Source organism: Oryx dammah, unplaced genomic scaffold, assembly GCF_014754425.2.
Source record: "Oryx dammah isolate SB20612 unplaced genomic scaffold, SCBI_Odam_1.1 HiC_scaffold_18, whole genome shotgun sequence".
Taxonomy (NCBI): domain Eukaryota; kingdom Metazoa; phylum Chordata; class Mammalia; order Artiodactyla; family Bovidae; genus Oryx; species Oryx dammah.
The window spans coordinates 34845421-34855565 of NW_024070202.1; the positions used below are offsets into that span (position 1 = coordinate 34845421).

General features: G+C 39.7%; 1 pseudogene; it reads left to right on the top strand.

Annotated features, from left to right (window-relative positions):
- The first annotated feature begins 2951 nt into the window (after positions 1–2951).
- On the top strand, positions 2952–3406 carry LOC120877510 (annotated as a pseudogene).
- Positions 3407–10145: the final 6739 nt, after the last annotated feature.

The window sequence follows — 10145 nt, forward strand, 5'->3', positions numbered from 1 at the left end:
TCCTGTGAACTATAGCCCATTAGGCTCCTCTGTCCATGGGATTCTCCAAGCAAGAATACTGGAGTGGATTGCCATTTCCTCCAAGGGATTATCCCAACCCAGGGATCGAATCCACGTCTCTTATGTCTCCTGCAGTGGCAGGCAGGGTCTTTACACCACTAGTGCCACCTGTGAAAACCAAATTCATCATAGAGCAACATAAAGAAATATATAGTACAATACAATAAGGAAAGCTTTGTATATTCCAGTAAATATATTAGTAAAATTACCTTTGGCAAATAATTTTGACCCATTTAACAAATTATGAGGATTTTAATCTAAGACGTATCTAAATTTGTATTAATATTAAAGAAACTAACAAAAAATTAAAGGCACATGAGATCAATCTATTGTTTGTCTCTCTTACACATACCCACACACATACATACACACACAGACACAATGTTAAGTTTCAAAAATATGTCCATAATATAAATGATAGGACTAAATGAAAACATTCAGAATATTCCATGTCAAAAATAACAAGTGGCAAAACCATTTTAAAAAAAATGAATAAGTGCAAAGGACAACATGAGTTAAATACCCAGAGAGACTCTATTTTTTTCTATACTACCTATACTACGTAATTTTTAAAAGACAACTAAATTATTTATATTTTATTATCCTCATTTCTTTCATCTGTAAAACAAGGAAAATAATATTTTCATCCTAGAAGGGCTGCATGAGAAGTATTTGAGGAAGAAGCTTAGTCATGTCATGTGCTTCAACTTCACTTTGGTTCACAGTACCTACAGTCTATGGAAAGCAAAGGAGAAAAAGCAAAGCAGAAAAGGAAAGATATAAGCATCTGAATGCAGAGTTCCAGAGAATAGCAAGAAGAGATAAGAAAGCCTTCTTCAGTGATCAATGCAAAGAAATAGAGGAAAAGAACAGAATGCGAAAGACTAGAGATCTCTTCAAGAAAATTAGAGACACCAAGGGAACATTTCATGCAAAGATGGGCTCAATAAAGGACAGAAATGGTATGGACCTAACAGAAGCAGAAGATATTAAGAAGAGGTGGCAAGAATACACAGAAGAACTGTACAAAAAAGATCTTCACGACCCAGATAATCATGATGGTGTGATCATTAATCTAGAGCCAGACATCCTGGAATGTGAAGTCAAGGGGGGCCTTGGAAAGCATCGCTACAAAGATAGTGGAGGTGATGGAATTCCAGTTGAGCTGTTTCAAATCCTGAAAGATGATGCTGTGAAAGTGCTGCACTCAATATGCCAGGAAATTTGGAAAACTCAGCAGTGGCCACAGGACTGGAAAAGGTCAGTTTTCATTCCAATCCCAAAGAAAGGCAATGCCAAAGAATGCTCAAACTACCGCATAATTGCACTCATCTCACACACGAGTAAAGTAATGCTCAAAATTCTCCAAGCCAGGCTTCAGCATTACGTGAACCATGAACTTCCTGATGTTCAAGCTGGTTTTAGAAAAGGCAGAGGAATCAGAGATCAAATTGCCTACATTCACTGCATCATCAAAAAAGCAAGAGAGTTCCAGAAAAACATCTATTTCTGCTTTATTGACTATGCCAAAGCCTTTTACTATGTGGATCACAATAAACTGTGGATAATTCTGAAAGAGATGGGAATACTAGACCACCTGACCTGCCTCCTGAGAAATCTGTATGCAGGTCAGGAAGCAACAGTTCGAACTGGACGTGGAACAACAGACTGGTTCCAAATAGGAAAAGGAGTACGTCAAGGCTGTATATTGTCACCCTGCTTATTTAACTTCTATGCAGAGTACATCATGAGAAACGCTGGACTGGAAGAAGCACAAGCTGGAATCAAGATTGCAGGGATAAATATCAATCACCTCAGATATGCAGATGACACCACCCTTATGGCAGGAAGTGAAGAGGAAATAAAAAGCCTCTTGATGAATGTGAAAGTGGAGAGTGAAAAAGTTGGCCTAAAGGTCAACATTCAGAAAACAAAGATCATGGAATCTGTCCCATCACGTCATGGGAAATAGATGGCGAAACAGTGGAAACAGTGTCAGACTTTATTTTTGGGGGGCTCCAAAATCACTGCAGATGATGACTGCAGCCATGAAATTAAAAGACACTTACTCCTTGGAAGAAAAGTTATGACCAACCTAGAGAGCATATTGAAAAGCAGAGACATTACTTTGCTGACTAAGTTCTGTCTCGTCAAGGCTATGGTTTTTCCTGTGGTCATGTATGGATGTGAGAGTTGGACTGTGAAGAAGGCTGAGCACCAAAGAATTGATACTTTTGAACTGTGGTGTTGGAGAAGACTCTTGAGAGTGCCTTGGCCCTCAAGGAGATCCAACTAGTCCATTCTGAAGGAGATCAACCCTGGGATTTCTTTGGAAGGAATGATGTTAAAGCTGAAGCTCTAGTACTTTGGCCACCTCATGCGAAGAGTTGACTCATTGGAAAAGACCCTGATGCTGGGAGGGATTGGGGGCAGGAGAAGAAGGGGACGACAGAGGATGAGATGGCTGGACGGCATCACTGACTCAATGGACGTGAGTGTGAGTGAACTCCGGGAGATGGTGATGGACAGGGAGGCCTGGCGTGCTGCGATTCATGGGGTCGCAAAGAGTTGGACATGACTGAGCAACTGAACTGAACTGAACAGCCTATGGAATATATTTGAAAGTATACAAGAAAAACATAATTCTTGATTTATTTCCTTAGTAGCTTAATGTTGAATTTGGAACTTTACAATCATGTTACATGAAGAAAGCCTGTGTTGCAAGCTTAGGGAGTATGACACAGTTACCCAATAGACAATGACAACTATCCATTTCTATCATTCTTCTAGAGACAATTAGGTACTCCTGAAAATAACACTATTTTTTATAAATTGTTGGGTGTATATTGCTCCTCCCTTTCTCTTCAACAGGCAGCCAAGCAGCAGATGCAGAGATGCAGATCTCTGTGAAGACCCTGACAGGACCATCATCATCGAGGTCAAGTCCAGTGACAACACTGACAATGTCAAAGCTAAAATCCAAGACAAGTAGGGCAACCTGCCTGATTAGCAGCAACTGATTTCTGCAGGCAAACAGCTGGAGGATGACAGCATTCTGTCAGATCACAATATCCAGAAAGAGCCTACCCATCATTTGGTGCTTTGTGTGCAAGGCAGCATCATTGAGCCTTCCCTTTGCCAATTCGCTCAGAAATACAGCTGCAACAAGATGATCTGCTGCAAGTATTATGGCTGTCTACAACCCCACGCTGTCCACTGCCACAAGAAGTGTGGCCACACCAACAACCTGCACTTCAAGAAGATCAAATATGGCCCCTCCACCAGCTTCTCCTTTGCCTGCAAAATGGCCTCCTGCCCAAGCCCCATGGCCCTGAGACTTCAATAAATTTTCTCTTTTGCTGATTGGGGAGAAAAGTAAACACATTCCATATATGTAGGATCCCAGTTTACTAAATAGGATATGGTATTATTTTTTACAAAAACAGTCTGAGAATTATTGCCTGGTGATGATGCTAAGTGTCTTAATAACAGCTGAAATTCAACAGTATGTAAAATGATGTTATTTATAAGTGAGGGAAATATTCTTATTATAAAACCTTCCATATAAATATAAAATGTAATTTTATCTGGAGAATTTTATCTTTGTATTCAAAGATAAATTACTTTAGAGCAGAATGTTTTCATCTAATATATAAAAGAATTCAGGACTTCAAGCATGCGTCTACCAGAAGTTCAGTAAATATTTCTATAAAATTCAAATAGACCATCACTGACTATGCATTTGTGTATATTGTTTTCTCTGATATTACAACATAATTTTATTTTCTCTCTTGTTCTGTTACTAACAAGAAATGGTAATGTGTGATGAAAGACACTGAATACACACACTTCACACTCCTTCAATCTGATAGTTTTGAATTTACATAGGACTATGATCATGGGCTGCCATCTACGGGGTTGCACAGAGTTGGACATGACTGAAGTGACTTAGCAGCAGCAGTAGCAGCATGAGTCTTTCATCAAAAGTTTTCAAAGTCTGTGCTTAATTAAAGCACAGGAAAGACTATAATTAAATATTTAATAAGCACAGACATCTATTCTTTGGGTATTTGAAGAAACACTTACTGCCTTATTCCCTCTTGCTTTACAAGTATTCTTTTAATTATTAGTCAGATAACTGGGGCATTTAATCTTAGCTCTCTAACAGTGGATAAACTGTTGGATAAACTTATGCTTCTGTTTTTCAATTTGTTCATAAGTAAAATGAGGATCTTATACAAATCAGTGATGTTCATGTTCTATCTGAAAGAGTCGCAGATTTATGCCAAGATAACTTGAAGATTCCATGAGTTAATGTTGGAGTGCTCCAGGGCAGAGTGGACTAGTCTGTACTGTGATCACACTCACTCCCTTGACAACCACTCTAATGGTCTTTAATACTGCATATGTCTCACATAAATATCTCTAGTTCACTCTTTTATATGAGTCATATATCTAGATTTGTAGTCCAGATTCACATATCCAGCTACCTATTCAACCTCCCTACTTTGATGGCCAGTAAGACCTCTCAAGTGTACACTGGCCAAAACTGGACTCTTGATTTTCTCCCCTTATAACTACTCAATCTTAAGATCCCTAATAAGATTATTTTAATATTCTTACTGGCTCAAGCCAGTAAGTTGAAAGTCATCTTGTCCCCTCTACTTTTCTTATACCCCACACATACTGATCCATCATGAAATCCTTTTGTGTTTACTTTTAAGATATATCCATAGCTTAAACTTACTTTCCACTATTGCTGCGTAATAAGCAGCCTGTCATATATCCCCAGTGTGGATAACTTGGATTAATTTGATAACCTCAAAATAAATTTGTTTTCTACAGTCTATTTTCAACATAGCAACCAGGTTGATCATTTGCTGAAGTTAGATAATGTCACCCCAAGGCCTGACAACATAAATAAGATGGTGGAGTAGAACACGTGTTCATCTTCTGTGAGAACACCAAAATCACAAGTAGCTGCTGAACAACCACCAACAGGAGAAAATTGAATCCCACCACAAAAAAGATACCCCACCCCCAAGGGCAAAGGAGAAGCCCCACCAAGATGGTAGGAGGGGCAAAATCACATTTAAAATCAAACTTCATACCCGCCACAGATGCTCAGAAGGTGCAAACAAAACCCTCGTGCACACCAGGACCCAGGGAAAGGAGCAGTGACACCCATAAAACTGAGCCAGATCTGTCTTTGAGTGTTTTAGTGTCTCCTGCAGAGGCATGGGTCAGCAGTGGCCTGTGGCAGAAACCAAGTCTGGCTGCAGCAGACCTGAGATGCACAGAGTGTGGCATTAGTCCTCTTGGAGGAGGTTGCCATCAGCCCAACCATAGAACCATTGACCCACAAACAGGAGAACAATTATACCAAAGGAGTTCTTGCACTTTTGCAAAAGTTCTAGGGCACACAACAGATTTCCCAAGCTGGAGATCCGGCAAAGGGACTCAGAATCTCCAGGGAATCTGACTTTGAAGGCCAGTGGCATTTAATTACAGAACTTACACAGGACTGAGGAAACAAACTCCTGGAGAGCACAACAAAAACTTGTGCACATGACCCCGGAAAAAGGAGCAATGACCCCACAAGAGACTGAGCCAGACTTGCCTGTGAGTATCTGGGAGTCTCCAGTGGAGGCATGGGTCCACAGTCAGGGGCACAACAGTCCTGGCCTAAGTCCTTTTGAAGGAGGTTGCCATTACCCTTATGACAGTTTGACCTCCGGCAAAACTACAGGGAAGGAACACAACTCCACCCATCAGTATAAAATTGGATTAAAGATTTACTGAGCCTGGGACTGCCTATGAGAGCAAGACCCAGCTAACCCCACAGCCAGTCTCTCCCTTTAGGAAGCTTCTACAAGCCTTTTATCCTCATCCATCAGAAGGCAGACAGAATGAAAACCACAATCACAGAAAACTAACCAAACTGATCACATGGATAACAGCCTTGTCTAACTCAATGAAACTGTGAGCTATGCCATGTAGGGCTACCCAACCCAGATGGGTCATGATGGAGAGTTCTGACAAAACAGGGTCAACTGGAGAAGGGAATGGTAGACCAATTCAGCAATCTGGCCTTGAGAATCCCATGAATAGTAATGAAAAGACAAAGAGATATGACACTGAGAGATGAACTCCCCTGGTCAGTAGGTGCCAAATATGCTACTGGAGAAGAGAGGAAACCAGAAAGAATGAAGAGGCTGAGCCAAAGCGAAAACAATGCCCAATTGTGGCTGTGTCTGGTGGGGAAAGTAAAGCCTGAAGCTGTAAAGATCAATATGGTATAGGAACCTGGAATATAGGTCCATGAATCAAGGTAAATTGTAAGTGGTCAAACAGGAGATGGCAAGAGTGAACATCGACGTTTTAGGAATCAGCAAACTAAAATGGCCTGGAATGGGTGAATTTAATTCAGATGACCATTATATCTACTACTATGGGCAAGAATCCCTTAGAAGAATGCAGTAGCTTCCATAGTCAACGAAAGAGTCCAAAATGGATTACTTGGGTGCAGTCTCCAAAATAACAGAATGATCTGTCCATTTCCAAGGCAAATCATTCAATATCACAACAATCCAAGTCTATGCCCCAACCACTAAGGCTGAAGAAGCTGAGGTTGAATGGTTCTATGATGACCTACATGACCTTCTAAAGCTAACACCAAAAAAACAGATATCCTTTACACATAAGGGACTGAAATGCAAAAGTAGGAGGTAAAGAGATACCTGGAGTAATAGGCAAGTTTGGCCTTGGAGTACAAAGTGAAGCAGATCAAACCTAAAAGAGTTTTGCCAAGATAATGCACTGGTCTTAACAAACAACCTCTTCCAACAACACAAGAAACAACTCTACACATGGACTTCACCAGATGGTCAATACTGAAATCAGACTGATTATATTCCTTGCAGCTGAAGATGCAGAAGCTCTATACAGTCAGCAAAAACAAGACAGGAGGTGACCGTGGCTCAGATCACGAACTCCTTATTGCCAAATTCAGACTTAAATTGAAGAAAGTAGGGAAAACCACTAGGCCATTCAGATAGGATCTAAATCAAGTTCCTTATCATTATACAGTGGAAGTGACAAATAGAATTAAGAGATTAGATCTGATAGACATAGTTCCTGAAGAACTATGGATGGAGGGTCATAACATCATACAGGAGGTGGTGATCAAAACCATTTCTGAGAAAAAGAAATGCAAGAGGGCAAAATGGTTGTGTGCAGAGACCTTACAAATAGCTGACAAAAGAAGAGAAATGAAAGGCAAAGAAAAAGGAAAGATAGATATACCCATTGGAATTCAGAGTTCTAAAAAAGAGCAAGGAGAGATAAGGAAGCCTTCATAACTGATCAACACAAAGAAAGAGAGGAAAACAATAGAATGGGAAAGACTAGGGGTCTCTTAAAGAAAATCAGAGATAGATACTAAGGGAACATCTCATGCAAGGATGGGCACAGTAAAGGACAGAAATGGTATGGACCTAACAGAAGCAGAAGATATTTTTAAAAGGTAGCAAGAATACACAGAAGAACTATACAAGAGAGATCTTAATGACTCAGATAACCATTATGGTTTGATCACTCACCTACAGTCAGACATCCTGGAGTGCAAAGTCAGAGGGCTCTTAGGAAGCATCACTATGAATAAAGCTAGTGGAGGTGATGGAATCCAACTGAAATATGTCAAATTCTAAAAGGTGATGCTATTAAAGTGCTGCACTCAATATGCCAGCAAATTTGGAAAGCTCAACAGTGACCTCAGGACTGGAAAAGGTCAGTTTTCATTCTAGTCCCAAAGAAAGGCAATGCCAAAGAATGTTCAAACTACCACACAATTGCATTCATTTCACACACTATCAAAGCAGTGCTCAAAATTCTCCATGCTAGGCTTCAACAGTACATGAACCAAGAACTTCCAGATTTCAAGTTGGATTTAGTAAAGGCAGAAGAACTAGAGATCAAATTGCCAACATCCACTGGATCATAGAAAAAGCAAGATAATTCCAGAAAAACATCTCCTTCTGCTTCTTTGATTACACTAAAGTCTTTGACTATGAGGAAAACAACAAACTGTGAAAAATTCTGAAAGAGATTGAAATACCAGACCACCTTACCTGTTGCCCGAGAAACCTGTATGCAGGTCAAGAAGCAACAGTTAGAACTGGACATGGACAAAAGACTGGTTCAGTATTAGGAAAGGAGTACATCAGGTTGTATATTGTCACCCTGATAATTTAACTTATATACTGAGTACATCATGCAAAATTCTGGGCTAGATGAAGCACCACCAGAATCAAGATTGCTGGGAGATATATCAATAACCTCAGATATGCAGATGACACCACCCTTATGGAAGAAAGCAAAGTGGAACTAAGAGCCTCTTGATGAAGGTTAAAGAGTAGAGTGAAAAAACTGGCTTGAAACTCAACATTCAGAAAACTAAAATCATGGCATCCAGTCCCATTACTTCATGGCACATAGATGGGGAAAGAATGGAAACAGTGATAGACTTTACATTCTTGGGCTCCATAATCACTGCAGATGGTGACTTTAGCCATGGAATTAAAAGACACTTAATTCTTGGAAGAAAAGCTATGACAAACCTAGGCAGCATACTAAAAAGCAGAGACATTACTTTGCCAACAAAGGTCCATATAATCAAAGCTATGGTTTTTCCAGTAGTCATGTATAGATGTGAGAATTGGACTATAAAGAAGGATGAGCACTGAAGAATTGATTGATGCTTTTGAACTGTGTTGTTGGAGATGACTCTTGAGAGAACCTTGGGTAGCAAGGAGATCAAACCAATCAATCCTAAAGGAAATAATCATGAATATTCATTTGAAGGACTGATGCTGAAGCTCCAATAGTTTGGCCACCTGATATGAAGAGCCAACTCATTAGAAAAGACCATGATGCTGGGAAAGATTGAAGGCAGGAGAAGGGGATGACAGAGGATGTGATGGTTGGATGGCATTACCATTTCAGTGGACACAGTTTACCATCTCCAGAAGATGGTAAAGGACAGGGAAACCTGTAGCGCTTTGCAGGACTGTGTGCTGCAATCCATGGGCTCACAAGTCAGACACAGCTGTGTGACTGGACAACAATAACAAGTCTTGAACCCTTCCTATTTCAGGTCCACTGACCACCCTGCAGGTTCTAGAGACCGCTCTTGCACATAGCAGTGCCCCTTTTTGAAAGTCATATATCCATGTGGTTAGCTCACTTGTCTCCTTTATAACTGTACTCAAAACCCTACTTTTCAATGAAGTAGAACCTTATTTACAACTACAAACTCTCAAGCACCATTATTTCTCACACTTATGTTTCTAGGCCCCCTATTTTACAAGGTATTTTTCACCATCTACCAGAGAATACAATTTTCTTACTTATTGCCTACTGTTTCATTTTTCTATCATTCTCCTACAATACAAACTCCACAAGGACAGATGTTGTATTTCTTAACAGTTCTATCCCAAGGGCATAGACAAATGTGTGACTCATAAATGTATGCTGAATAAATAAGTCAATGAATAAATGAATAATGAGGAAGAAATGAATAATTGGAAGGCCCTATCTTTTTTCACTCTTTCACCACCAAGTATTATTAGTAAAAACTGCACTATATATTATATCATTGACAAGATTTCTGATTAGGCCTTAATGCCTTCATTAGGGGCCTGAGGCTTTCATTTCACAGTTAAAAACAAGATTTGAAAGGCAAATAATTAAACATTTACTTTTAGAATGGCCAAAGAACTGATCAATCCAAATTTCTAACAGATGAAAAATATGCATGCTAAAAAATAACAACAAAAGGCAATACTATTAACAACGAAAGAGATAGTCAGAGTCTACGGAGAATGAACAAAGCAGATACTAGAAAGAGTAATCATGTGGAAGTAGTAAATGGAATTGTGAGTGTCCTGTTTCTATATATTTTATAATAAGGGCAGACCCTGGTGTGGCCATGTAACAGTTAAATCCTTAAATCTTGTGCTTGGAAACAGGGCCAAACACAGAAACTAAGAATAAGGTGAAAATTTCCAGAAAGGATCTGTGTCCAA